The 16,748-nt window shown below is 38.6% G+C and overlaps 2 protein-coding genes across 3 annotated transcripts in view; one reads left to right on the forward strand and one right to left on the reverse strand.

The window, feature by feature from the left end:
- LOC124180446 (nuclear migration protein nudC) overlaps nucleotides 1-16,748 on the reverse strand; it is a 140,581-nt gene that overhangs the window by 103,877 nt on the left and 19,956 nt on the right. The gene's annotated exons all lie outside the window — the stretch shown is intronic.
- The window catches only part of LOC124180464, a 102,078-nt gene that overhangs the window by 69,652 nt on the left and 15,678 nt on the right, over nucleotides 1-16,748 (forward strand). The gene's annotated exons all lie outside the window — the stretch shown is intronic.

Raw genomic sequence — 16,748 nt, forward strand, 5'->3', positions numbered from 1 at the left:
AAAGCCCGATGATCGTACGTGACACGACACAAGAATCGTATGTTTGGGAACTACAAGACGACAACTTGTCGAGTTCAATTGCATTATAGAGTCCGATGGAGCGGTGAATCATAGGACTAACGAATGAGAAACGTTCGAGCAATAAAGTGAAGTGGGTACGTGTAGAATAACGAAAGAGAGTCATAAGCGTGACTCTGAAAATGTACACTTCTACAACGGCAACAGCAGCAAGCAACAGCACCACTCTCTCTTTCTCTCACGATCAGTTATACTCTCTGCACGGTTCGTCGATGTGGAGAGACCATGTAGGCACACCTGAATACCTGTACAGCTATTCATATGCACGACGAATGCGTGCGGTCAGTGTCGCGTGTATATATTATAAGTGAGTAATAATATGCGTTACATAAGCGTTTGTTACGCCGAGGTGAATAAATGTACGTACACACGATACGTATACAGCATCGTCAGGATAAAGTAAAGTCGGTAACGTTACTTCAACGATCCATGCTTACGAAAAATCGTTCCTCTGCACCTTTAGCAATTTCCGAAATTTAGTAAACGATGATGATCGAAACATTTTTCCCTGATGTTTTTGTACGTCAACGTTACTAACTTCAATCTCACACAGCGTGAGCATCGCGTGATGTTAGGAGATTTTACCCACGAGGAAAGGGAATGGAATACCTAGTTCAATATTTGAGAAGATCCCATTGTGCTGCCAAATGTCAAATCGTGGGACATGTCCCTTCCAAACCGAGTCACGTCGTGATCTTTTCACCAACGAACTACTATCGGCATGTTCAGCTTTGTCAGTTCTGCAAATGAGATGGCTGGTGCAAGAACGCCATTCGACGAATAGTATGAAATGGTACGAACTGGTTTCAATCGGTGCATGCATGGGAAGTGATACTTGGCGTCGAGAGGCGGCGAGAGTCTGCAACCTCTAACGGGCCATGCGATTATCGCTAAATTGAGCAAGTATAATTTCGTTCGAAAAGTTGATACCTCTTTTTATTTTCATGGATGTATTATAGAGAGCAGACTTGCGAAGAAATGAACAGACAGACAGACGGTGTGGGTCTTTGTGTGTGTCGAGATAGAATGATAATTAAATATACCGTTAATACATCGCGAATGCAATACCTACGTTCCACTTGTCGGGGCTAGGATTACGACGAGAGTAATAAGAAAGGGTTATGTCATTTTTAATTTATTCGCGCTACTAGGTATACCTATAACTTATAAGTAGCCACAGCGGAGAAAGCGTTCAGTACAGAATGATTCTTCATCGATTATTAACTGCACGCTTAATTTGAGAAGGGGAGGGTGAGAAAGAAAAAAAAATAACGAATCAGAAATACCTGTTTCAGGTTTATTGATTATTGAGACACGCGAGAAAAATTACACCCATTCTTTTTCACTTTTCTTTTCCTTTTATAAATGAAACCGAAATTACGACGTCCGACTCTCTTCGGCGAAGTTCATCTTGGCGATAAAATCAGAAAAATGACACAGTTATTACGGTCGGGTCGAGTAGAAAGTTGCGGTGAGATATCAAAATACGATATTTAAGCAAAACACATAACACCAAAAATAAAAAAAAGGAAAAAAAAACAACCAAAAATATGCGTACGGTGCCTGTGTCGGTACGCTTGTGGCTAGAAAAGAGACAAAACCACATTTTTGTGAATATGCGGTCCTATCGCTCTACGCGATTCGTCCGTGCAGCATGTAAAACGGTGAGCATAAAGCTGTAAAATAGGCAATAACACGCCCGTACAATTATGCGCAAATGTAGATATGCGTGTATACGTGTGTGGAAAAATTGACGTCCTTGGTGTAACCTATTTTATGATTATGCAACGAGATGTTGCGAACCGACGTGCAGAAACCAGTGCCTATATATCCTGTTTTATCAGTACTTAATCTTAAATCAGGATGGCGACAGGCTAACTATATTGGATCAAATGGCAGTTGAACAGCCAAACTGCGGAAGGTTTCAAGAATCTTGTTACTATAAAACGCTACGAATCCGATAAAATTGCGCATGCCTTCAATTTTCAGCACTTTACGTATGTACGTGTGTATTTGTCAAGATTTTTCATTATCCATCTTTAAAATTGTCCTGTTTATTGGCTCAGCTGAATACTCAGCTAACGAGACAAACGGATGCGCGTAAATTGCATGGACAAAAATACGCGTGGCACTTCATTAGTCCAGAGAAAATTTCCCCAAGTATTCTGAAAAAGTATGACGTTATTCGCAGAAAATTCAAGTAAAACCCTCCGGGTTAAATAACCCAGGTTTTTACCAGCTCGTTAAACGAACACACGGAAATACCCGAAGACGCGACGACATCGCTGCAGGCTAATATTTTATGCATACACGTACGCATGAATAGCATCATAAATCATAAGGTACACCAACTTGTGAATCGGTGTATTCTTTTGTCCCCGAGTTTCACGCGTAACTCATTATACCAAACTTGAGACTTTTTTCGGTATCTAGCTTATGAATCCCATCCACTGGGTAAAATCTATGGATAGTTGGACCACGTGGGTCTTTAACGTGTACGCAGTCTACCTTGAGCAGAAGTACCTCCTACCAACTTTCGACTCTCTTTGTTTACGCAAGTCGACAAATAATCTAATCTAGCTCGCGAACCGGACAACGCCGACGTAACAATCCCAGCAATAATTGACGGATTGGAAGTGTGGATGAGATTTTGGACTCGTTGCAGGCGCGGATGTGAGGAAATAATGTGGTAGCGACAAGCGTTCGTATTTATTGTGAAAAAAAAAGCGGCTCTGTTACACGAGCCAGGACCTCGATTAGCAAAGAATGAAAATTGACAAATACAGCCGAGTCATAAAGTTATTCCAATTTTGCAAAATTTCGCAAGACCTCCGGCACACGGGTCTTTGTGAAGTACCTTTATTATTCAGCATGAGGTGTAGCGTTCAAGTGGCGTTTCAAAGTACGTAAAGAATTGCGCTACGTGAATTTCTGTAAGACATCAATAGACGTGTAGAAATCCACCGGCAATAAAGCGGATACCGGTACGCGAAATGGACTTTTGAGTGCAGAATATCGGTGCACAATAACTCTCTTACTTGTTAAGCAAAATTAATCCATAGAGAAAATGCAGCTGATTATACTCTGTGTTGAATAATGGTAAGGATAGAAAAGGAAAAAATACTACTACCATGTACGATATGTACCTCTGGGTACCTTTCAAAAGGTGCAGCTGTGCACGTTGCAAAATATCGACACGCTGGGATAATAGCCGACTGCACGGAGCGGCAGCTATTACAGTAGCTGAGAAAATTGGATCGATTTCGAAAACGCACTTACCGTAATTCCATTGATCAAAAATTTAAAAAGATTCCACACACCTGATACCGGGACACGCGTAAAGCGTCAAGAAAAATCAGTTCAAGTTGAACAACTCCTTCATTTTACGGTTCTCTTAGGCCATCTGTTTGACTTTCAAATAGGATTTTTATTTATTTTGTTTTTTTTTTAAAGACGAGACCAAAGTGATCATTTGTACGGGAACAGGTTGGCAAATTTGAAATATTTCGCGCTACTGTTGTTGCTGTTTTTTTTTTTTTTTTTTATTTCTTTCTTTATTTCCATCGTATAAAATGACTAACCGAGGTCATCGACTGTGGTTGAAAGTATATATGTATATACAGTTAGATGGGTACGCGAGTTGGTTTATCAACTAGGTAATTAATCGACGTGTGTGTTACGCCCACGCAAGTCTATAAATACTCGACTCGACACTCTACGGAAAGAAATTTTCCTGTTTTTTTTTTTTTCTTCTTCTTCTTCTCTCCTTCTCTGCGAAACAGGAACAGAGAGTGTAATTTCTTTACCGCGAAAGAAGAAACTCGCATACATTCTGAATCGACGACACGTATGTGCGTGGGTGTGTTGGCACAACTGTATGACGTATAAATATTAGGATGTCCGTTAATTTCCAACCCATACTTTTTACCCCTGGAATCAACTGATAATAACGAAAAAAAAAAAATGATTCATTTCGGACTTTGAGCTTAATCGGTGCCGAAATCGATTTGATATTAAAAATACAACAAAAAAATTTGAAAATTTTAATATTCGAGTAAAAAAAAAAAAATTAAGAAGAAAATTACTGATTTTGGTTGATTTTTCTTTCTTCTTTTTCACTTTTCTTTACTTCGTCGCGACTATTTTCAAACCTATCAATGACGCATAGTATATTTTAATGTTTATACCATAGTTGAGCATTTATGTGAAACAAATAATGGTATGTATAAACGTTTTAATGTGATGACAACACCGTCACATACATTTTTCTTTTTTTGTCATTCCCAATTTTTTCCCACTATTTTCTGTTGTGACCAAGTAAAACTGAATTGAACAATAGCTCCCGTATTTTCCACTCGAAAAGTGAGGTCTTTTATTTTGAATTTCGAATCGATTTCAGAATTTTACCGTCCGAGGCATACACGTGCAATGTGAAGCGATGAGTTGAGAAACGAAAAGACCACACATCGAAAATAAAGAGAGTCGCGCATAGAGTCCTACTCTCTTTCTCTTCCTCTCTCTATCTTCCTCTTCCTCTTTCTCTTTCTCCTTCTCTTTCTCTTTCTCTGTACACGGGAGAAAGTCACCTCCAAATCTGTCACAACCCTCTTCAGGGAAAGTGGGCGCGAGATGTGATGCTGGGACGCGTATGTACGAACACATGTATGTACATTGTGCATACATGTATTACACATGTACACGTAACAGACATGACGTAAGATTATGACAGGCTTCAAATACTACGATACAAAAGATACGTTGTATTCGCTGTGCGTTAAGCTTTGCAATATGCATGAAAATTTCTCTTTCCTTAAGCGTTTCATCGCTGCGTCAACCCTTCGATGTAAATTCGCTAATTTCAATCCTGTGATAAATCAGCTCGAGTTGGAAAAGCTCCGAGTTCATCGAATCAGAGAATCGGGACTTTGGACGCGCTCAGTGCTCGACGAATTTAAATCATTCTCGACACGCCAATTTTGGGTTTGACGATTTTTTTACAAAAATCTATCAGCTTGCAAAGTTTACACAGTCATTATATAGACTTGCCTCGACTCAAAACCTGCTACATTCACTCCCTAGATGTAATTATTGAATACGAACTTTGTTCCCGAATGTCGACCAAGTACGTATTCTCGAAATCTTTTCATTCGGCAGACCTCTGCAGACGGGATCACTTTGCATACGATAACGCTAATCATCATATAATCGGTTGACAATGATTTACGATAATTATACCGACGATGATGTCAGCGGAGGAGAAAAGACGTTTGAAATTGTTCGAAACATCGAGTTTGATGGAAAGAGACACTCGGATGAACGCGTATGTCTATTTTTCAGCCTCGCGAAGTCGCAGTCCAATAGTAGTATAAACACCGTGAGTATACAGCCGGGACACCGCTGTCTAGAATTTCACTTTCGTAATGAAAAGCAGGTGAAGGTGTATGCAAAGGTATACACAGAGGTATCTGGTAAGCAGTTAGAGATACGGACGAATAGACGAGTAGAAGAATACGTGACCTCACGATGTCGATTTCAACGAACGTAGCGAGGATATAACCGCTGATAGATTTTATACCTGCAGGTAACCGCAGTTTATACGCGTTTAAATTGTAGTTTCGCTTCGTTGACTTTATGAGAAATTCGTCCTTTCGATAATCGAAACTTGCAACAGTAGCACTCTGACAGTTTAGAAGTTTAGTGTTTGAAGGATCGACGATGTCGACAATATTGTGTCCGTTCTACACGCTATTCAATTGTATACTATGTAAAATTTACAGTTACTCAAGGTAAACGATTTTATAATATACGTGAGAGGTTGGTAAATTTTTATAACATACATATATATATATTCCGTAAAAAAGAAAAGACAGTAAAACACTTGGCTTATACATTTTTAGTTAACCGATGATACACAGTGAGGGAAAAGAAGTTGAAACAGAAGTTGTACAAGTTACCTAATAACCGTTGAAATTAAAAGCAATTACATTGACATAATCTGACGCAAGTTTTAATTGAAATTTAATAAATGGACGTCGGTATAATCACGACCGTGAAAAATGAAACTTCAATTTCCCGATTTGACCACATTTTCAAAACTAATACAACAAACATTCTCCGAATCTTTTTCAACGCATTCTATCCGATCGAATTTAATTGAAAAACACTGCAAGTTTTCCAATAATTCCAAAAATTACCGTTCGTATTTTCATACAACATATCTTACAGTTTATTTACCGTATAGAGAAAATAAAAATTTTCCTGAAAACTACGGCTACGTCCAAACATTACCTGGCTCTACGACCGTTAGAAAAAAAAAAACTAATTCACTCCATTAAACTTGAGTGCGTTACGGTAGAACGATTTGGTGCAAGAACCGCTTGCACTTTTATGGTAGGTACCTGTACACATAACACAGGTCATTTAGAATAAAGTTACAATCTGTTATCCGAGATCGAAATTTAGTGCATAAAAATAAGTAACGGCACAACGCAGCAAGGTACTGCAAATGGTATCCGTAACCGCTAACACCTGAGGTTAGACCTAGGCCAACCCGAGCCAACCTACACGTTCGTCGGCAGTCAACAACCTTTAGACACAAAGAAATGTCTCTTTTCTCCTCGCCGGGAAAAACAATAGTCCAATTTTCCATTCCAGTATGATTCAACAAGTGTCACAACATCCTGTTTGAATCTAGACTAAATTTCCTCGTTCTTGGCACGTGGCGGTTGGTTTTGTTGTCGTTGTTACTGTTGTTATTGTTACTGTTGGTATAGGTAACAGGTAAAAAAAAATAATAATAAAAATAATGCGATCAACTGTGACTTTGTATGGTGAAAGATCGATCACTCGGATGTCAGTATCCGAGCAACATATGTTACATATCTTTCAACTCTGGTTATTACGAATTGTAGCTACAATTTTCGAGGTACCGGTAATTGCATGAGACAGTGAAGAAAATAAAGAATCCTCTATACAAGAACAGCGTATAAAAGATAAGATTCGGGAGAATAATTACACTTTACCTGTAACAACGAAGGGTCATCAGTGACTGACTATCCACGGTGTTTTCGTATCAGAAGATCGTTGCGCGCAACGGGGAACGGAGAGATTTGGAAAATGTACGAAGAATAAGTACAACGGGAAGTACGAAGATATAACGACAACAAGGGACAAACTAACGCAAAACGAGACTATGTAACAATGAAGAAGGTGGGAGTGAAAGAGCGAAGTATAAAATTTGTATACCAATAAGAAAGCACGTGGAGCGGTTATTTCTTGCCTGAAGCACGACGAAGCGAGAAAAGTGATAGCAGATTTTAATTTCTCGCAAAAGTAACGAGTGTCCAAGTGTGCGGTAATGGTGTTTTTGCAGAGCGTTTAGCGCTCTGGTATTTAAAAGCATTTTAATCACGCGTTACATACGAGCACGCAAATCACCGAGAGAATATTGTCTCACATACGTACGTAAACAGAACGCGTAAGCACGGAGATTAATATAAATAAAAATAATAATCGAATGCGGATCTAGGAGCGTCGCATGACATCCGAGGAATTCAAGGCTCGGACTCCCAGCAATGATCTCGGTGCTGCCCACGCTCATCCCGTCGAATACTTTCGACTCGCTGCATGATTGGCAAGAAGAGACTATACATGTGTGTACAATACACAAGCCTGGGATCGAAATTCAACGTGGGAACTTCGATCGGCAAGAGCGATTTGCTTGACATTTCACCGGAGAGATATATTTTCGACAAAAAAAAAAAATAAAAAATATCGTAAAAGGAAAACTTGGGTGAGAAGAGAAAAAGCGCGTGTTTTAAGTCGACGAATGTTGTTTTGTAAAAGGAAATTTAAACTTTCCGGGTAAACACGATTTTCAGTGGCTACACACAAACGCAGAGTGACGATTCAGGATCAATTCAACTTCTTTCCGTTAAACTGATTACGCTGAAATGCGAGTATTTCCGAATATCTTAACCAGCATCGCTAATCTTTTCCGACCCAAAAAGTGTTGGTAAGATGACGTGAACTACGTTAGGTTAGAAACTTTGTTCAAATCTTCATCGACCGATCACTGATTTGTTTTTCTCTAAATCGTTAAAACTGCGCGTTTCCAAGAAGAGTAATCAGAAGGTGTGAGTCAACTATTATTTCAGATAATGTCGAATCACAATTATGAATGAAAACTTTTCGAATACGCTTGTTATGAGAGTTGTCGTAGATATTCGTCCGAATGAATCGGACAAATGTAGAAAATAGAAATTTAATCGACTTAAATTTCTATCTGAAAAGAATACAAAAAATCGGTGATTGTCTTTCGTGCAAAACAGTTCCATACTCGTGTGGTGAAAAATAATTTTTCTCTAATATGCCTCGAGCATTGAAATGATTCGTTGATTCGTAGGAATAATTTTCACTGAAAATTATCAGTATCCGATTTCTAACGATAAAGCTATTCCGAAAATAATTAAACTCTGATCGAAATCAGTATTTTCCCCCAATTTGTCAAAGTCATCTCCGTACGTATCTTACCGATCATACCCTCAAGCGATACACGGATCTTGTAAACATCGACCATATAAACTCTATCGACTGGCTACATTTTACAACGTGCCGAAAGTATTTGTGAGCACGATTGCGTATTGAAGAGATTGTTGGCCATCAGCGAGTATCAACGTTGCTAAACAGTACCAAAATTTCCACAAAGAAATGCGTACCCGCATCATCGCCAATGATATTAATCGAACTGCATACCGATTCTGCACCAATATGAAACTTTCGATTTCAACGGGCGATGACCGCAGTGTAAGAAATCCTTTCACGGAAAAAGTACCGAGTCCAAAAAGTGCACAGACTCGTAAAAGTTGACCGACTTAACGTCGTAGTATTCGGTTCGGAAATCGGGTTTACGAAAATACTAGATCGAAAAAGAAGGCGGAACGATAATTACGCAGGATGTGCCTCGAGTCCTGTAAGGTATCATTTGGCTGAACATTATACCCTGGGTAGTTACATAATGCAAGAGTATCTAAACAGCCGCGATGCAGGCGGTGTAAACCACGAAACAAGACAAACCTACGTAAGTAGGTGAACCGGTAACGCGTTTTAACGTTAAAAATGACGATAATTCAAACCGATGACCGGTACACCTTCCGTAATTTCGCCAATTCTCGGCAAGTTAACGTTACCGCGTAAGGTTTAACAATACGGAACGATGTGCAACGCAACGTTATGTTTCTGTGCGCACAGATCCACACGTGTAACAAAATGTATCTTATATATATATATACACATCGAGATATTATCCACGCAGCGATAGTTTCGCGATGCGAATTTCTTCGGCTACGAAGTTTAATACACAGAGAGGAATTTGTTAATTAGAAAAAAATTAATCATCGTACAAGAGGGATGATGAAACATTCCGAACCTGCAGGTAGAAAGTCAAGTGTTCTTGAACTATCATATTTTTATTTAACTCGTAAGTAGGTAACGTGCGCGACTGCACGAAATGGAACGCGCGAATCGTATGTGTGCCCACCTAGATTATACGTTTATTATACAATATACGATGCCGAAAAAAAATTCCAATCACCCCTCTCCGTCTCCTCTGCAGTTATACAGTCGCGTCAAAGTCACCCAACTCCTGACCACCGCTATATACGCAGTTCTTTTAGGAGGGGGAGGGGAATAGGCCAATAATTGGCACATTTAAAAAGAGAAGAAAACAGAAGGATGTAAAATAAAACGAGACATTCGAACCCAGCTATTACATATGGGGCACTCTACGCCAACTCAGCCAACGTTGAACCTCCGCGGTTTTTTATTTTGTTCAAAATTCTTAGGCAATGGCTCCGACTCTAAACGAGTACCCTGAATTTTTTCAAATTTTTTTAGAGCGGATCTGTTTTACTTAGAATTTTTTAGATCAACGTATCTTTGATCGTAATTTAATGATCTGAAAAAATACTCAAAAACTTTGTGTCAGATATCAAAATTTTCAAGCCCAGACCCGGAATGTTCCGAACGTTTGACTTTACTCTTTTTCGGAATTTGATAAAAATAAGTGGAAGAAATTTAAAAATTGGAAGCAACAGCAAACGGTCTTTTGTGGGTTCCTGCTCAAATATACTTATACATAACATAAGATTTTTGACAACTCGTTTACAGATTTTTTCAAACTAATTGATTATTTACAATTTATTTGGAAAATCTCTTCGGAAAAATCTGAAAAAATTCACAAAAGTCCTGGGTCACGTATAAAAATGTTTAAGTGGCAACCCGCAAAAGACTGACCCTGCTGGTTTTATTTTATTACTTATATTTTTATTTTAACAACCTCAAAAAATATTACAGGCTAATGGCGGCCCACTCTGAGTGTAAGATAAGAAACTTCGATATCTGACAAAAGATTTTTGAAATTTATTTTCAGAATTCAATTACGCTCAAAGACACGTTGATTTCAAAAATCATAACTAAAACAGATTTACTATAAAAGAAAAATCTGAAAAAATTCAGGGTACTCTTTTGGAGTTGGGACAATTGGACAAAAAAATTTTCAACAAAATCAAAAATGCTTAGGGTCCAACTTTGGTTGAGTTGGCGTTGAATGTCCCATCCATAGTGACGTTGCAAGTTTGAAAGTTTCATAGAAATTCGGAGTATAAAAAATTGTACTCTACTTTATTATTATTATTATTTTTTTTTTTTTAATTATCGTATCTGCAACATTTTTTACAAAGACTGTGCCAGTTGAAAAGATTATTAAAAGAATATAATTTGATTGAAAATTGATTGAATTGATTGAATTGATTGAAAACCTAAAAACCCGCGACGAGAACGAAACAGCAAAACAATGACGGAATAAGATACAGAGAAAGAGAAAGAGACGGAAAAAAAAATCGCCAAATAATAACGGTTGCGTAATTCCAGAGGCCACGTCCTACCCGGCAGCGTATTGGCAGCAACAGCAACAGCAGCAAAAGCAGTGGCGATCAACGCAACGCTGGACATACACACTCGTATAATGCCCAATGGAGGTTGATGTATACCTTTAACCGAGCCGATGAAGCTAAAATCTAGATCAACTCTCTAGCCCACGGCAGGCCGCAAACGTTTTCAGGTTTTCACTGACCGACCCGAAGCTAAACTGTCCAGTTTAAAAGTTAGATAACCGCTCCAATAACCAGAGGTAAATAGTCGGGCCGTGCGAAATCGCAAGTCGCAAGTTATTGCACTCAATGAAGTGCGTATTACACACCGGGACTGGTAGTTGTAAATTTTTAAGACGCATAAAATATGTGTTTCAACTTTGTAGACTTGCGCAATACCGGAACGAAATCTCACATCCGCGTCGACTCGATTATACGCCTACGTTCATTTCCTGTCTTGTGTTTTCATCGTTTTCGAAAATTCTATTCCTCCGGACCGAAGTCACCTTCGTCGAATAACAAATTTTCTGACCCACAGCGTGTCATCTTTGACCAGGCACGCAAAGCGTTTAAATTTCGTCTGATAACCATTGCGAACGATAAACTGAACTTTGAGTCAAATTTTCACAATTATCATATCCGATCAAACAACTGGATCGATTGATGGATCGATAGACAAGGCACCAAAGAGTGGTGGTTAAGGTGGTGCACGTACCCTGCAACAATGAAAAACTCATCTTCGACTACAGCTAGACGTGTCTTTGCGACGTAAGACTAGTCGTTGGAGTTCCACTCATTTTGCGATACCCCCGAGCCAGATCTTGCAACAAGATGATCCGCGTGAGTGTTAACACGTGCAAAACATTGGATTACTCGATCTTGGTTGGAGCCACCTGCTTATCAAACGTGAGCAAATGTACGAAGCATGAACGGATGATACCAAGACGGTGTCACGCATCCATAATGAACAAACCGGCTGCGCCCCGCATGATGCATTGACGCTTCCAAACGGCCTAGAGAAGGTCTTCTGGTATTCGGAGTGGGCCAAGCCAGCGAGCAAAAGGTAACCGGTGACGAAGGGAAAGGGCGATGTGGTTGCCCACTGCAGCCAAATAGTTTGGAATGTTATTAGAGTTAAAAAATAAATAAAAAATAAATAAAAAAAATAATAAAAAAGAAGACATTCTTCTTGGCGCCGGTGTTCTCCAAGATAAACAACCTCTCTCAACCAGCGCCGCTTTAACGTGCCTCGATTGAGCAACGCGGATTGCTGCTTGCCAACTGCCAACGGTTGGTTAATTCTCTGCATCCCGGTATGTCCAGCGGACAACCGTCAACGGTGTTTTAGACCCGCGGTATATCTGCCCGGAGGGCTCGAGGGAACGAGAGGAAGACTCGTCTGGTCGGTTTACTTGAAATTTTATCCAAAGATGGACTTGGCTAGGAATCAAAGATGGGCTACGCGAGAGTAACGGAACGGACAAATTTGTAGGGTAATAAAAAAGACAAAAAAAACCGGCGAAACTTTACCACGACGTGAGGATGGATAAATGAAACTTCTTTGTCTGGTTAACAGGGTTGTCGGAGTGGCGAAAATTTTGGTCAAATAAAATTCCCTCACTTTTCCCGTCGAAAAGTAGGTAACGTTGGGTTGCTTTTTTGTCTCCAAAAGCTCCGGAAGTTGTGCGCCTTGAATATAAAAATTTGGACTCAAAAAAGACACGTTATTGCTTCGTTTCGCACAAATAATTAGACATCGAAAAATACCATTTCCGAAAGTTAGCTAAACTGAATTAACAAAGGATAGCTGAACTTTTGAAAATGATTTCATAACAAAAATTACATTTCTCTCTACGGTCCATCGATTTGCTCAAATAAAATTCCCTGACTATTCTCACTGTCAGTTTTCCCGGTGCATTCCATTGCATTTCCGTTGGGAAAAATCGTGATACGTATGCTAGTTCTTAGACGAATGACAATTGATGATGTTTTGTGAAAGTTGTCGGCACATTACGCATAGTTTTATAACGAAACTATTTTTTCGAATCCTTGAAATAAATTTTGTTAGTAGTTATTTTCTTTTTTTTACTTACAGTTTTTTGTAGTAACACTTTGATCTTCTACAAGCGTGACACTAAACTGTAGGTATATATTCCACGTGACGAAACTACTCGTACGATAAGAATCTGCATTCGAAAAAATTCTGCAACACACCATAAATTATCCATCGTATCTAAAGTCCAGTTTATACATATGGCTGCGCTGAGAAGACTTTCTTTCCTTTACTCACATGCGACACGTCTGTATTACGTTACATCTTTCTTCGCGCGACGACGTTTTCGAACATTGATCGGACGTTAATCGTTCATCGGTTAGGTATGCGATGATTTGTATCTATAAATACACGATCAAGGTGTATGAGAATAGTACGATAAAGCAGATCGAGGGGTGGGGACGGGGGGCCTAACGATCAAGGATAAGCACGTGTATAAAAATGCGGCATTTTTCGTAATAAAACAATAGACCGTTTGTAGAAAAAAAAGAGAAATAATACACGCGTGTATTATTTCTATATATGTATAAATATGTATATACGCGCGTATTTATCCCACCGTCTTGTAGCAAGGATCTGAATAATCCGGTATTAAAATTTCGAAGAGTATTATAGACGTTAAAGGAAAATAAAATGGAATGAAACAATATACCAGTTTAAATTGAACGTACAGCGTTCTTGGATTTATCTCGTTCACCTCGTCCAGCCCTCGCCTACCAGTTTCACGTCGCGCTTTTTCTTTCATGAAACGAGATTTTTAAGACCTACCCCACTGTTTCATGTACTACAACCAAAGTAATTGACGTTGATTTAAGCGAACTCCAAACACGCTCAAGGTCTAGATCGTTGAAACTCTGATCTATAAAATGAAACTGAAAAAGCGTCGGTTTGACGCGATGAACTACAAATACACTTGTTTAGCACTCGTCAAAATACGAGTTTTGCAAGAGGCTGAAGTTAGTAACGTTAACGTAACGAAACGAATCGTGGGGAGGGGGGGGGTCGCTGTTTCGCAGTTTTACAGCGACTGAAGTAGTCAAGTTTTCAAAACATGAACATATTCTTCTTCGTTACAAATTACCGCGTCGTACGAAATTCCTAAAATTGCGAAATAAATATTTTTTCCCAAACCGTGAATCGTTAGAATAACGTTACCAACTTCATTTTCATGATTTTACCACCATTGCAAATCTCTACCACGTCTTTGCAGATGATTGCGTCTCAGTAAATAGCGTAGTGAAAATTAACTGGTTATATAGACGAAGGATTACAATTGTCAGCGAGGAGAAACATAAATACGCAGCGTCCTTCGTCACGAGTAAAATTTCTTGTTTACAGGTTATTACGTCTCTTGTTCTTCTTCATTTTCTCCTGAGATATACGTATGCTGCACGGAATGATGGATTTAATAAATAACTAACAGATATAAATAACCGTAAGCTATATCTTTCAACCACGAGGTGTAAAGTACCGATCAACGCATGTAAGAATTCTTTCGCGTTTACATTACAGATATAATATTGAGTGATGTATCAGGTAATTACATAACAGCTACGCAACGTAGGCTGGAGCCTTAAACTCAAAGTCACGGTTAAATAATCGAATTCTGAAACTGTGCGAGCAGCCTTAGGAGATTGGGGGAGGGGGGGATTCCACCAACATTTTATCAAGTTGGGTGGAATTTTTTACAAAACAATATTATTGCCAGTTAATGGAATTAAACGTGTACATATATAGACATAGCGGTAGCAAGGGCAAGAAATTCCGTCAGCGTAAGGCAGAGACATAAATCTGTCGAAAAACTACGAACGACCTTAAGTCTGACGTCACAAGGCCGGCAAAAATATCGTTAATTTACAACGTCAAAATACATATATATTCACATGCGGACAACTTGGGGCTTCATTAATATACATTTATACGTTACGGTATGTAATAATTTCAAAGCATCTCTCGCACGCCACCATCTCAATGCTGATTAGGCAATATTTTGCCTTTTTTTCTTTCCCAGCGTCGGATTAGAGTTAATTTCTAAAGAATTTCTTTCAATATTTGCCAACCTTAGATGCGCGAGTCTGATAAAGAGATTGGTTGACCGTAAGTCAATATTTTTTGTCAACCTTGATGGGAAATAGTCGTAAATTAACAAGCTTCGAATACTTGTTGAAAGTTACAAAACGGAAATACCTACCGGAATTATGAACGAGAGCTTTCAGATATCGATGCTTCGTTTCGAATCACTTCAAAATGGTTAAAAATTGAGTCGATTCGTAACGATTTCATTCAAGGGGGATCATTTTGTTAAGAAAAGATCTGTTTTCTACAAAGTCAATGAAATTATTTTCCCATCAAGTTGACATCGATGATTATTCAACTCTACAGCATTGCAGCCGATATCGATGATAATCAATAAGTAGCGACATTGAATTCGATAACTGAAAAAAAATCTGGTCCTGTGACAACCGCCGTAAAGTGAGATCAATTCAATTCCCATCTTGAGAATGTGATAATTTTCTCAACGCACGAGCATTTCGCAAAAAAAAGAAAAAAAACTAGCAAAGAATATAGGCTTTTTCCTAATCCAGTTCTTTAACCAGTGAAAAACAGCTTTGCCAATTTCAAGTCTCCGTAAAAAAAAAAAGAAATAAAATAAATAATAAAATAGCCTCGAGATATTTGCCAAAAAAGGGTTACGGGTCAGATTTGGATCATGGGTAATGTTGACGATAATAAATTGCGTTTTAGACGTCGTTCAAACATTACGTTACACTGTGTTTGGGCATCTATTACACTTACGCGAAGATGAATCATGCATTGTTCCTGAATCGAGAGAAAAAATTTATGTTTACAAAAATAGAAAACAGGTAATATACCTGTATACATATAATGATTGTAAAAGATCTCCGTAAAAGCTATAATATTGCGTTTGTATAGGAGTACGCATTGAAATTAAAAAAAAAAAAAAAAAGAAATGAAAAAAGCATGTGATGCTATACACCCATCAGGCAATTTTATGGAAACGATAAAACTAAACTGACATTGCATACCGTTGAAGTCAACAGCAGCGTGATCAAAGTTTTACGTAAGAAACATTACGTATACGTATATATACACGTTATCTTATAAGTGTGTGTATGTATGCATATATATATATGTATGTATGAGAAATTGTAAGCAAAACGTAGTACGTATTTATAGTAATAATTTACATCAAATAGTATTGCTGGAGTTGCAAAACCTGATCATCTCACAACGAGAAAACCAATCTCCTGTAATATGGAGAATTACAATTAAAGAATAGCAGCGTGCGTGCGGCAAAGAGGTTGACGTAAATGGCTCGCGCCGTCAAGTTGTTAGGAAATCAGGGACTGTCGGGCAATATGATACGGTGAAAATCGAATTTTTAACACATCGGCATGGTTGGTAAATTGCGGGCGTAAATATATACACGAAATGTCAACATTACTATTGACAGACGCTATGAACGGTATTATACTTTTTTACGCCGTACCTGTAATATAGCGCAAATCTTTGGCAATGCCTTCGCCGAAGTGAATATTCACACATGTGTGTATGCACGCTTGTACGTACACGTAACACAATTAGTGTCAAGTGGTGCGCATGTGGATAACTTTCCAATTTCCTATCGAAAGTTGGGTCAATCTATCGCCGCATCATCATCGTCATCA

The sequence above is a fragment of the Neodiprion fabricii genome, chromosome 1 (assembly GCF_021155785.1).
Source record: "Neodiprion fabricii isolate iyNeoFabr1 chromosome 1, iyNeoFabr1.1, whole genome shotgun sequence".
Classification (NCBI taxonomy): domain Eukaryota; kingdom Metazoa; phylum Arthropoda; class Insecta; order Hymenoptera; family Diprionidae; genus Neodiprion; species Neodiprion fabricii.